The sequence below is a fragment of the Suricata suricatta genome, chromosome X (genome assembly GCF_006229205.1).
Source record: "Suricata suricatta isolate VVHF042 chromosome X, meerkat_22Aug2017_6uvM2_HiC, whole genome shotgun sequence".
Classification (NCBI taxonomy): domain Eukaryota; kingdom Metazoa; phylum Chordata; class Mammalia; order Carnivora; family Herpestidae; genus Suricata; species Suricata suricatta.
In genome coordinates, this window is record NC_043717.1 from 104,467,351 (window position 1) to 104,481,499 (window position 14,149).

A 14,149-nucleotide genomic window follows, 5' to 3' on the forward strand; every position below is an offset into this window, starting at 1 on the left:
GGGTACAAATGTGGAGGATAAGATATGCAAAGAGAGCAGAGTAGGTAGGAGGGACTATCATATTATGGTGCACTTAGTATTCGTTATTGCTCTCTCATACTTTTGTAAAAATGTAGTTACGAGCTCTATTCAAAAGTCTCACATTCTGCTTATGTGGGACGTACTTGATAATATAGGTTCATCCTTATTAAAAACTCAGCATTCTGATCATCTATGTAGCAATGTACAGAGCACCATTACATTTATCACAAAGTACCTGAGGATCTTGGAGGGAGTTGTGGGACTTCTCTGTCACTGTGCTCTGGCTCCAGACCTGGAGGTGACATTTGTATAGGCAGGCAGCCTTCAACACCTCATTCAGTGCTATCAGAAATTTTTGGTGGACACAACTCCAGGTAACACCTACTCTTCAGTGCAAGGTATTTACATACACTCAACAGTCAGTCACCTCCAATAAGTGCAAAGCAAGATGTGACTCAGCAGTAGGGGATTTTGATGGAAGGAAATTTTGGTAGAAATAGAAGCTGTAGAAACTGCCCTAGGTTCTTCATGGAGGCATTAGCGTATAATCCAGGGAAGAGTGCAGACTGGAGTTTTAGCCAGAACTTGACTTTAATCTTAGCCAGGTAGTTAACAGCTTGGTGACCTTAGGCTAGCCAGTTAATCTTGTTGAGCTTCAGTTACTTTGCAGAGTTGTCGAAAGGATTGTAGACCATGTATAATAATTCACTTGTCAAAATGCTTATCTCACAGTGGGTATATATCATAACTGCTATATGTTTTCTTGGTGGTGTTGTGATTACTATTACCACCTCTATACGTCAGCTAAGTATAGACTGTCAGAAGGACAGAAATGCATCTGGAAACCTTAATATCATGCTTCTTTTAAAAAAGTTTTTTACAGCTTTATTGATGTATAATTGACATATAACTTTGTATAAGTTTAAGGCATACGATGTAATGACGGGATACACATATACATTGCAAAATGTTTACCACAATCCTTCAGTTCAGGTAATTACCATTTTGTCATTCTTGTTATTATGGTGAGAATCTCATAGGAACTTTCGAGGTTAACAGTGTTGTTAACTAGCGTCACCACGCTGTCCCTTACATCCTCAGAACATATTCATATTATACCTGAAAGTTTGTACCCTTTGGCCAACATCTCCCCTTTCCCCCACCCCTACAGCCCCTGGCAACCACCAGTCTACTCTCTGTATTTATGAATTTGGCTTTTTGTAGATCCCACATACTAGTGAGAACACACAATGTTTGTCTTTCTTTGTCTGACTTATTTTGTTTAACATAATGCCCTCAAGGGTCATCCATGTTGTTGCAAATGGTAGGATTTCCTTTTTTTTATGGCTGAAAGTATTAAATTATATACATTTTCTTTCTTCATTCATCCATCAGTGGACATTTTGGTTGTTTCCATGTCTTGGCTATTGTGAATACTGCAATGAACATGAGGGTGCAGAGATCTCTAGGAGACAGTGAAGGTCACCTTTATGTACATTACCTGGAGTGCCTGACCCATTCATTTATTTAGCACATCCCTAACCTCTCTTGAAGATTACTGTCTACTGGTTGGAGACAGGTATTAAAAAGGATAAAATGGATATTATAGGCCATATGATGACCTTTTTTTTTTAACCTAAGTGAGATGGGAAACCACTGGATGGCTTTGTTATATTTTAACAAGTTTATTCTTCCGTGGGAATGCAGCCTGAAGTGGGAAGAAGATAGAAACAGGGAAACCAATAAAGATGCTTTTGTGACAATCTAGGAAGGAGATGATGGTGGCTAAGGCCAGGGTGTTAGTAAGAAGTAATCATGTTCTGGATATATTTTCAAGGTAGAGGCAAGAAATTTCATGACAATTTGGATATGAAGTGAAAGAAAGAGGAATAAAAAATGGCTTCAGTTTTTGGCCCGAGGAATTGGAAGGAAGCAATAGTCTTTAATAGATATAGGGAAGATTAAAAGGCAGTTTAAGTTTAGTTTCTGACATGTTCAATTTGAGAATTGGGTTATTGGACAAAGTCCTTAAGTACTTGATCATTAAGAGTTTGAAGAGATGATAGGTACCAGTTAAAGATAGTAAGATAGATCAGCTAATGAGATAGAAAGAAAACTAGAAGTTTAGTATCCTGGTAGTCAATGGAGAAAGTATTTCAAGTTGAAGGAAGTAACAACTTTATGAAATGCTGTTGATGAATCAGAGATTGAAGATTGAGAAATGTCTGTGGGATTTAGTAACATGAAGGTCACTGTTGACCATGAAGAGAGCAATTTCAATGTAATGGTGGGGGCAAATGCCAGATATGGGTGTGTCAAGAGAAAACATAAGTCTTATTTTAGGTATTGACTTCTGGAATTGGAAAAGGTGAGTCATAACTCTTTTCTGGAGATTAACTGTGGTGGGAAGGAGAATGGTGGGGCAGTAACTAAAGGGAGAAATGTGGTCGAGTGAAATTTTTGTTGCTGGAGCACCTTGATGGCTCAGTCAGTTAACCGTCTGAGTTCAGCTCAAGTCATGATCTCACAGTTTGTAAGTTCAAGCCCCACATCAGGTTCTGTGCTGACAGCTTGGAGCCTGGAGCCTGCTTCAGATGCTGTGTCTCCTCTCTCTTCTGCTCCCCTGTGGGCATTCTCTCTCTCTCTCTTTCTTTCTCTCTCTCTCTCTCAAAAATAAACATTAAAAAAATTAAGAAAGAAGTTTTTGTTATTAAGATAGGGAAAACGATGGAATATTTATATGTTTATGGAATTATACAGTAATGATAAATCAATAAAGCAAGAGAAAGAAGGAATAATTGCTGGTGTGATCTCCTTGAGTAAGTGAAAGGAGATAGAATCCGGTGCACAGGTGGTGGTGTTGGCCTTTTCTAGAACAGAATTTATCCTCTGTAACAGAAGAAAAAGCACCATATATGGGTAAAGGTTCAGCAGTGATGGTGGAAGCCCATAAAATTTCTCTTTTGATTATTTCTATTTTCTCACTGAAATAGGATGTCAGGTCATCAGCTGAGTATAAGGTTGAGGGAGGAGGTGTTAGAGGTTTAAGGTGAGACAAAAGTGTGGAATAGATAGTTAAGAAGTTGGGAGAGTGGATGAATCGGGGTCCTATACCATTATTGTGCTGGTAGCAGTAAGTGACCTGTTGATGTTCTTGGCCATGAATGCTAAGTAGTCAACATGATTTTGTGGTTTTCTCCATCAATGTTCAAATGTACATGTGTAAGTGCAAAATGGGCAGAAAGTTGACTTTAACCAGGGTGGTTTTTCTTTTTTAATAGTTTAGTGTCAAATTGGTTTCCATACCACACCCAGTGCTCTTCCCCACAAGTGCCCTCCTCCATCACCACCACCTCTTTTCCCCCCTCCCACCTCCCCTTCAACCCTCAGTTCATTTTCAGCATTCAATAGTGCATCCCTCTCTCTCCCCAACTCTCCCTCTCCTTTCCCCTCCCCCTGGTCCTCCATAGATGTCTCCTGTTTTCCTGTTAGACCTATGAGTGCAAACATATGGTTTCTGTCCTTCTCTGCCTGGCTTATTTCGCTTAGCATGACACCCTCAAGGTCCATCCACTTTCCTACAAAGGGCCATATGTCATTCCCTCTCATTGCCATGTAGTACTCCATCGTGAATATATACCACATCTTCTTGATCCATTCGTCAGGGGATGGACATTTAGGCTCCTTCCATGTTTTGGCTATTGTTGACATTGCTGCTATGAACCTTGGGGTACAGGTGCTCCTATGCATCAGCATTTCTGTCTCTCTTGGGTAAATCCCCAGCAATGCTATTGCTGGGTCATAAGGGAGTTCTATCGATAGTTTTTTGAGGAACTTCCCCACTGTTTTCTAGAGCGGCTGCACCGGTTTACATTGCCACCAACAGTGTAGGAGGGTGCCCGTCTCTCCACACCCTTGCCAGCATCTATAGTCTCTTGCTTTGTTCATTTTAGCCACTCTGACTGGTGTGAGGTGGTATCTCAGTGTGGTTTTGATTTGTGTTTCCCTGATGATGAGTGATGTTGAGCATCATTTCATGTGTAACCAGGGTGGGTTTTGCCTAAGCAGATATAAAGATGAAAGAGACAGACAAGGTAGTTGAGGGTATAGGCAAGGGATTGGAACATGAAACTCAAACTTGGTAAGGATGGAGGTAAAGGTGTCAAGGGAGTGAGGGCGATACCAATGTTGTAGGATCAAGGATTCTAGATTCTTGTGTATTCAAGGATTGTTGGGTTTAGAGCTATTGAAGAGAATGGGTTGGAAAGATCAGAGGTGGTTATGAGATTGGAATGCTTGCCATTGTAATTAGGGAGAGATTGCAGTTATTGATAATGATACAGATTGAAGAGCATGGTTATGGGAGTAAATGAACTAGACTGGATGGAAGATACATTTAATTTGGAGGAGAGGAGGTCAAGGAAGTGAAAGTACAGCATGTTGAAAGGGTCATCCATGGGAGACCGAAGTCACCTAGATAGGGGACTGGGAGGAGAGAAAGGTATTCCTTTGACTCCAGATTGTGCCTTCCAGCTCCTCCCTCCATCTCATTACCACCATGTACACTAGCTTTGAATCCCTCATCAGATTACTACCTTCAACTATAGTCATCTATAGATTCTAGGCCCAAGGTTAGGAGGGGAATAAAACAGGTCTAATGTGAGAAACCTTCAGGGAAAGCAGTGTCAGGTTTCAGTTAGATTCTAAAGGAAGAAGGGAAAGGAAACCTTGAGAGAAGAGCTTGAGAATATAAAAGATTTTGCTGATGAGTTCCAGAAGGCAGTAGAAAGGTTTTAGGGATTGGGATGGAGTGAGGGACAATGTAAAATAAAGGTATGTTGGCAGGGGCAGGGATAAATAGTGAAGGGGAGGAAGAAATTTTCCTTGGTCCAAGGTTCTAATAAGCAGGACTAAGAGTTAAATGTAGAGGGGACAGATTAAGAGGAGGAAAAAAGCAAAGTTTTATCATGTGTACATGGAATGGCAGTAATGAAATTGAGACCTAAAGAAATGACCAAAACAGGCAATGTTTTTATGCTTTTTAGGCAAAGAGATAATAAATATGTGAGGAATTGATAGGACAAAGAAATCTGAACTGTGGGAACTCCAGTTAGTAAAGAATTCTAAACAGGATTTGAGCTGTGGTAGTAAATTAGTAAAAAGTAACAAGGATTGTTTATACAGCCTTCTCAGCTTTACATTCCCTATCTCTGGTGAGAAAAAAAAGAGTCTCTAAGGGCTCTAAGGGGCTCCTGGGTGGTTCAGTTGGTTAAGTGTCTGACTTCCACTCAGGTCATGATTTCATGGTTCATGAGTTCCAGCCCTGCATCAAGCTCTGTGCTGATGGCTCAGAGCCTGGAGCCTGCTTTGGATTCTGTGTCTCCCTCTCTCTCTCTGCCCCTCCCCTGCTCACACTTTGTGTGTGTCTCTCTCAAAAAATAAATAAACATTAAAAATAATTTTAAAAAGTCTCTACTGATACAGGGTGTATTTTAAAAGGGGGATTTACTTCCTGCTTTCAAGTGAACAGAAAACGTTCTGAGTGTCCTTCCCTGGACAGGCTGTCTCTTAAGTAACTTTTACTTAAAATAATCAATATGCCAAAGTGGCACATTTTGGGGTGGACTGTTCTTGGTCTGCTATAACAGCCATGAGTAAAAATATGTTGCATGTTTTACTGATACCTTTCTACAATCTCATCTTCCCTAAACTTTATGTGTTGAACATTACGGAATAAGATCATGTATGAAAAAATTCTGTAAACTCTAAAAGTCCACTGCAAAATTAAAGTTTTGCTATTATTGAGATACAATTATGATTTCCTGCTACGTCTGAAATCCTTGAAAGTAAGTTCTTCATAAAACACTGGAAATTTTCAGCCACAGCAATTTTATTTCTGTTTATTTTTAAGGTTTTATTTAAATTCCAGTTAATGTGCCATGTAACACTAGTTTCGGGTGCACAATATAGTGATTCAACACTTCTATACAACATGCAGTGCTCACCACAACAAGTGGCCTCCTTAATCCCCATCACCTATTTAACCCATCCCCCACCCGCCTCCCCTCTGGTGACCATCACTTTGTTCCCTATACTTAAGGGTCTGTTTTTTGGTTTGTCTCTCTCCCTGCCTTTTGCTTGTTTGTTTATTTCTTATAAAAATTTTTTAATGTTAATTGTTGAGAGAGAGAAAGACAGAGCATGAGCAAGAAAGAGGCAAAGAGAGAAGGAGATAGAATCCAAAGCAGGTTCTAGGCTCCGAGCTGTCAGCACAGAGCCCGACATGGGGCTCCAACTCATGAACTGTGAGATCATGACCTGAGCCGAAGTCAGACGCTTAACCGACTTGAGCCACCCGGGTACCTCTAGTGTTGTCTCTTTTATATGATTTTTTTAAACTGCTGCTGTATTCTGTGCCCAAGGACAGAGGGATCTGTTTCTGGTCCCTCAGTACTGTCCTTCCCTGCTCCTGTTCACAGTGTCAGGGGTAGAGGTTCCCTTTGTTCCTGTGTTTCCGCCGTGTCTCTTGCTACTCTCTTGCCATCCTGTCTTTTTGTTCAATAGCTATCTAGTCAGCCCTCACTTCTTCTTTAGGAAGAATTGTTCTATTAATAGTTGTAATTTGATGTGTTCCTTCGAGGAGGTGAGTTCAGTTTTCCTACTCGCTATCTTGAGCCAGAACTCCAACATTTCATAAGTTTTTTGCTGGATAAAATTAATGATCTTTCCTCCCAAGGGAAGCAATATATCAAAATAGTTATAAACCTTAGTTTTAAAATTTAAAAAGTCTTGAATTCTAATCTCAGATCTGTCACTTACAAATACCATGCTTTAGAACAAATTAGCTCCCTATATTATTTGAGTTTCACTGTCTTATGAAAAAGGAGATAATAATAATATCATCTTTATAGGATTGTGAACATTAAATTTGATGTGGTGAGGAACGCATGTAGCATGTTGCATGTTACATAGTAAACATTCCATAAACCTGAGCAATGCTTTGAAGAACAGAAAACAGGTTTGGAGCAACAGAAGAATTTGTGTTTTGGCTGGATCTAAAAGCAATTCATCTAGTTTAGTGTTACTAGATAAAATACAGAATATCCAGTAAAATTTGATTTTCAGATAAAGAACAAATATAGAGGCACCTGCCTGGCTCAGTAGGTAGAGCATACGACTCTTGATCTCAGGGTCGTGAGTTCAAGCCCCATGTTGGGTGTGGAGCCTACTTAACCAAATAAAGAACAAATATATATTTTTAATATGTGTCATGCAATATTTGGGGCATACTTATAAAAATTAATTTTTGCTTTTCAATTTAACTGAGCGTTCTATATTTTTATTTGCCAAATCTGATTACCTGACTTGGGATCCTTTTGTGAGTTCTCATTTTCTTGAATTAGTACATCAGTCCTGCCTGCTTTGGAGTCAAGGCCTGGTTAGAGCTCCTTCACATGGCCAACAGCCTGCTAGCTTGGTTCTCTCCCTTATGTCAAGGCCAACATCATTTACGTGAATTTTTTTTTAACTAGGTTTTTGCATTTCATTAATGAAATTCAAATCTCCATAGCAGACACTGTTGTCTTTTGATATCTCTCAACTTTATTGTTTCTGTCACGTGACACAGAATGCTACAAACTGTCATTCCAGCATGCTTTGAGGTTCCATTGATAATTAGGAGTATAAAGCATAGATATTCTTTCTGGATAGTCTGTTTTGTTTCTTTAAAGCCAGAAGAAAAACCTCTCAGTGTAGACCTGATTTATCTCAGAATCTTCAGAGAGGGCCCATAGGAGGTATTTTTAATTCAGGTGTCATGGCGGAGACCATATTCAATTGCTCTCTAGAACCACGCGAGAGTGGGTTAGTCCTGCCCTTGCTGCTATCTATCTTTCATTTTTACGGCATCCTGTCCTCCTTCCTAAGAGGTGTTATATCAGGTAGCAGTGAGGCAGGTAAGGGGGACTCAGGTCCCCCGCAGCCCCTTATTAGAACTAAAGCTACTCAACCAAAGCCTTATCTAATATGCTGATTTCTGAAATTAGAAGATGACAAAAAACGAAACAGATATTTAACCATAGTACTTTCTATATACAACATCTTACTCTCTGTCCGAATTTCCCCCCTCCCCTGGTGGTCAATGATCTACCCCATCCTGTTTCATCATTCAAATTTCAGGCGCCATAAATCGTTGCCTGGATGAATTATATAATCTTCCTGCTCACTGTGAGAATCAAATATCTTTAATTTGTTTTAGTAGAATGCTTTGGACTGGCTGAAGACAGCATGATTAGTTTGCATTACATACCATACAATCTGAGGGTAGGTCCTCACAAGGAGTTTTAATCAGGGTGCTGTGGCTTAGCTCCGAAAGCCAAAGTGTCCTGAATTGCGTGCACACGGCCACCTTACTGGTCCCAAAATGTAAGCAGTAGTTGTGGAATTGGGCTCTGGGACAGACGGAGGTGCCAGACTGTAGCTCATCTGTAGGGATGTTAGGATGCAGGCCTAGAGAGATGCCCTTGAGTTCAGACAGAGACCCAGTCATGCTGTGCTGTGTACTGCATTGGCCCGGAGCCTGAGAAATTCTCAAATATATATCCCATGAAGCTCCTTAAGGAGTTCCACATCAGCCATGCAACTTTTAAGTTGGGGAGTTTTATGTTAACTCAGCAATAGGCACTATTCGAATCAGGGTTTTATTTCCCAGAACAAAGCAGGTCTTTTGAATTTATATTCTTCCCAGTAAACCCATAAGGAGCAAATTAAATGCAAGTATTAGGGACTGGGATTGAGTATTGCTACCAAGTGTTATAGACCATAGATCTTACATACTCAGGATAAATGTGGTTTCTTCTACCTAATGGTGGTGCCCTTTTCTTACATTCTCTTATATTTACCCTGTGGAAAAATGTTACTCCAAGAGTGTGAACTGTTTCTGATGCCCTCTTTAACATTACCTGTGTAAACTATCAACTGGCCTACAAAATACAATGGGTATTTCAGTCTTTTTTTTTCTTCCCAAAGGGCCACAAATTACTAAATAGCTCTATACATTCAAGGATTTAGAGTTTCCTGTGAGTCCTTTGTGCTCACAAAAAGACATTGAGGACTAGTATCCCTCTGAATTGGTAATTCATCTCGGTTTTCTTTGGGGTGTTTTTGATGATATTCATCAACTTAAATGATACTCTTGCAAACAGATCACAATTTATACTTTTTTGAATACTATGGCTTTATAACTGAATGATAAAACAATATGACCATGAGATGTTGTTTTGTATACCACTGGTCAATAACATCTTAATATGAAAAGGCATCTTGCCTAGACTTTCATTACACATAAGAAATTACCAAAGGTTGCTTTAAACTCCTAATATAGCTGTGTGTGAACTTTCCAAGAACAACTCAGACACCTCTTCCTGCCACTTTATGCATAAATTATCGTATCAAAGAGCTGGTATTTATTCTGAGCTCTTTGAAATTCTAATCACTTTGTATACATGTTCCAGGCCAGTTGTCTTTTGAAATTTGGATTACTTACAATTGGCTATTCACTCCACCCATTTAGAAGCCTTTAAAGATTCATTGTTCCATTTTCTTTAATGGAAATTTAAATGTTTGATAATGATTTTTAAATGACTCTGCAATTTTCTTTATTTTAATATTAATATCCTTTATAATATCTTCTGTGCACATTGAATAGTTTTTTAGTTAAACAGATAGGGTACCCAGAAATCATAGGCTGGAAACCACCTAAAGATGTCATCAAGTTAATTTCTCTTGATTTGACCCACATGGTGTGAATATGTATTGGAGTGTGGGTTCATGTGTGCACTGCCACACACACACACACACACACACACACACACACACACACACACACACACAATTTCTTTTCCTCAAAATATCTACAGAAGGCTTTGTAGTCTTACTTGATATCAAATGTATGTTCCATTCACTACTATTTCATCCATCTCATATCTGCTTTGATCTCCTCTTCTGGAAGTTTTGGTTCTTGCCCTGCATCTGAGGTGAAATATGCCAAAACATTTCCCTATTTTGTCACTTGCTGGAGGACCAACTTTGTAGCCCCTATATATAAAAATGAAGCAAGAGACATACCTAGAACTTTAGGGAGGAGCTCCAGAGGAGCTACCTAAGATATATTAGACCTAGTTACTATGAGAAAGCCATCAGATAATAATAACCCATTGCATATGCTTTTCTTAGATACATTCAGTACTAAAGCACATTACTTACAGTTTGTTCTATACACTGTTTCATGTGTAGGACACAGTTTACACAACATTGGCCCATGATTTCTGTTATATAATGTTAATGATAGAAAAATTGATTCTGTGAATTATTCAAGAAGTTTAAAACAACTTAGAAGCTGTTGCTGCATTTCTTAAATGGATTTCTTCTCTTGAGAAAAGAAAGAGCTACATATTTTTGTATTTGAGGGAAAGATATAAAGTATTTTGTTTCAGTTTACTTCAGCTAATGTTTCTAAACTTACTGTTTGTTAATGATTCTACACTGGGATATTTTAGGAGATCACAAAATATTATCTTTTCAAAGCATTGTTAAATTTAAGTCGATATTGTTTAATATTCTGTGAAAAACTAAATTCTGGGCTAGATTATCAACTTATCAAGTCTTAAAAGTTAATTTAAGTTACTATAGCAAATCATCATGTTATGACTAAAATGCTCAGATCTAGTTTCATATTATGAGTTCCGTATGTTCACAGAAAAGCAACTAACAATTTAATGACTTCATCTTAGATTTCTAAGAAATCATTGAAGGATACAATATAGGTTAAAATTTAAGTACCAGATTTTGACTAGAGGAGATTTAATATTAGTGATGCTTAGGCAGCAAAGATCAGGATATATTTTAGAAGACATTCTGTTTTTATTTTCAGGAATGACATATAAGTGTCCAGAAATTGTTAGTTTAGGTACAACACTTATTTGAGAATCCTAAAGTTAGAATTGGGTGTCACGTAGTATCTCAAGATGATTTTTGCTGTAAGGAATACAGTATCCAACTAAAAGTGGCTTAAAGAATGACATTTATTATCCCATGTAACACCAAGTCTGAAGCAGACTTGGTTCATTCAACGCTAAATGACAACTTCAAAGGTCTAGGCTCTTGCCATCTTTCTGCTCTGCCATCCTCAGCAAGTTGTTTTTCAACTTTAGAGTTGTACTTTCCTGGTTGTAAAATGGCTGCCAAATGTTACATTCTCACTGGCCATATTCACAGGCAGGAAATACTGATCCTGTTCACAGATTTTGCTTCATGTATCTCTTCCCCAGAAACCTCCTAGCAGGCTTGTCCTTAGCTATCATTTTCCAGGATTCAGTCACACATGTTACCTGCTACAAAGGTGGCTGGGAATTGATCCGGCACAAAAATGCAAACTGATTCCAGGATGATGGAATAGGCATACTCTCTTCTATTCTTCCCACTAAGTACAACAAAAACCCAAGGCATCAAAAATAGATTCCAAGAGGTAGAGAAAAAAAGGTACCCTGGCTAGGGACTTGGAGATCCGAGGAACAACATGGACATGTTTCTTGGATTTCCTTGTTGCTTCATATATCCTAGAATTGGAGATGAAGAAGCCAACAACCCAGAACACCAACAAGTATAGAAAAATAGCCTCCATTAAAGCCTGGTCTCTCTGTTCAAAGGATCAGGAAAGGGGCAGCCTAGCAAGACAAAATACTATTAGAATATAGTCACTCCACTCCAGCCAAGCATCACAGAAAAAACTGTGGGACCATTCTTACCAATGCCAGAAAAAGCTAAATAGTGAACCTGTACTTCCACCCTCACCAGTCTTTAATGAGGCACCCTGACCCCCATGCACTTCTGGCAAGGTTGTGTCAGAGAATTGAATTGGGTAATGGACTTTAATCACCTCCAGTAGGTAACAAGATATCCCCTCAATCCACAGTGTCATTAGAGACCATGCGGAGAGCTAAGAGTTTCATTGTCATCATAAACTAATATGGTACCCTTCTGCCTCCCTCCTAGTGGTATAAGAGGAGGCCCAGTGGTATCATAGGATGCTTGGTGACAAGGTCACCACCTCACATAGTGTCAGAGCAGGCTACATGGGGAGTGGTGATGAGGAACTCCTACCCCTTCTATCCAGAAAATTATCAATGAAAGTGGAGCCTTCCCCTCAGTGTCAATAGAAGCCAAATGGGGAATATAGACTTCTACCACCACCTGACAGTAGCAAGGTAACACACCTCTCTTTCCCTCCCAGAGTAGAGTCAGAGGAAGCCAGCTAAGATGGAATGTTTAAATGGTATTCAGAATCTCATAACATTTTGCCCAAAATATTTGCCCAAAATGACTCATACTGAGGACCATACAGATCTTCTCTTAAATTGAAAAAAAAATCAAGAATTCAATAGATGCCAACACTGAGATGTCAATACAGATACTAGATTTTTCTGACAAAGGTTAATATAGTCATCATAAAAATGCTTCAAATCAGCATTTATGAACATGCTTGACACAAATGGGGAAAAAATGTCTCAAAAACCGAAATAGAAGATAAAAAGAAAAGCCAGATGAAATTTTAGAAAAGAAAAATAGAATAACCAAAATTTAAAAAACTCAATGGATGGACTCTTGTTCTTTTTTATTCTCACCAACACTTTGGATAACATAAAAGATATGGATAAATTCCTAGAAACATACAACTTACCAATACTAAATCACAAATAAATAGAAAATATGAACATTTTAATAACAAGTAAGAAGCTTTAATCAGTAATAAAAAAGCTTCCAAGAAAGAAAAGTCCAGGACAAGATGGCTTCACAAGTGAATTATACTGAACATTTAAAAAATGAATGTTCAATGTTTCTCAAACTCTTCCAAAAAATTGAAAAGTAAGGAACATTCTCAGATTCAATTTATGAGACCAGCATTACCCTGACACCAAAACCAGATAAGGACACTACAAGAAAAGAAAACTATAGGAATATCACTGATGGAAACAGATACCAAAAAAAAAATACTAGCAAATGGAATTCAACAGCACATTAAAAAGACCGTATGCCATGACCAACTGGAGTTTATTCCTGGGATACAAATATGGTTCAGCATCTCCAAATTAGTAGTGGTGGTACACCGCATTAACAAAATAAAGGGTAAATATCATAATCACCTCTATAGGTTCAGAAAAAAACATTTGAAAAAAATTAACATTGTACTTCTGTCTGGATCTTTATCCATGGATGTAAGTGGGATATTAAAGGTCCCTACTATTGTATTGCTGTCTATTTCTCCTTTGATTTATGTTAATATTTGCTTTATATGTTTGGTTTCTTCTACATTGGGTGCATAGATGTTTACAAATGACATGTCCTCTTGTTGGATTGACCACTTTATCATTATGTAACGCTCTTCTATGTTTTTTTGTTACAGTTCTCTTTTTTAAAAGTCTATTTTGTCTAGTATTAGTGTTGCTACCACAGCTTTGTTTCCATTTCCATTTTCATGGTATATCTGTATCCATCCCTTCACTTTCAATCTGTATGTGTTCATGTTTGAAGTGAGAATCTCTTGCAGGCAGCATATAGAAGAATGTTTTTTCGTACATTGACCAATCCTATGTCTCTTGATTGGAGAATTTAGTCCATTTCCATTAAAGCATTTTGTTAATTGTTTTCTAGCTGTTTTTGTAGTTCCTTTCTTTTTCTCTTTCTGTTGTTGTTTGTTTTCTTTAGTGTTGCATTTAGATTCCTTTCTCTTTTTTTGTGTGTTTACAATAAATATTTTCTTTGTGATTATCATGAAGCTAATGTATAACATCTAATATATATCCAGGCTCAGGATGCCTGATGTGGAATATAGTCCTTTCACTTCTTAAGGGAGAATTCTGCATTTTTGGGATCGCTTTTTTTTTTTTTATTTTGTGATCACTGCATTTGAGATAGGGTCCTGGGTAAGGTCATGTTTCTGCCTCTCCTACCCTTTTCAATAGTGTCTCTCCTGTGTTTGTCATGGAAGAACTGTTTACCTAGTTCTTGGATCCTTTCCAGAGAAAAATCATAATGTATGTAGCTATGAATTTGTCAGTGGGAAGAAGTGAGT

At 38.3% G+C, this 14,149-nt stretch overlaps 1 pseudogene; it reads left to right on the forward strand.

The window, feature by feature from the left end:
- The first annotated feature begins 7,837 nt into the window (after positions 1-7,837).
- Positions 7,838-14,149, forward strand: part of LOC115283526 — a 69,444-nt pseudogene continuing 63,132 nt past the window's right edge.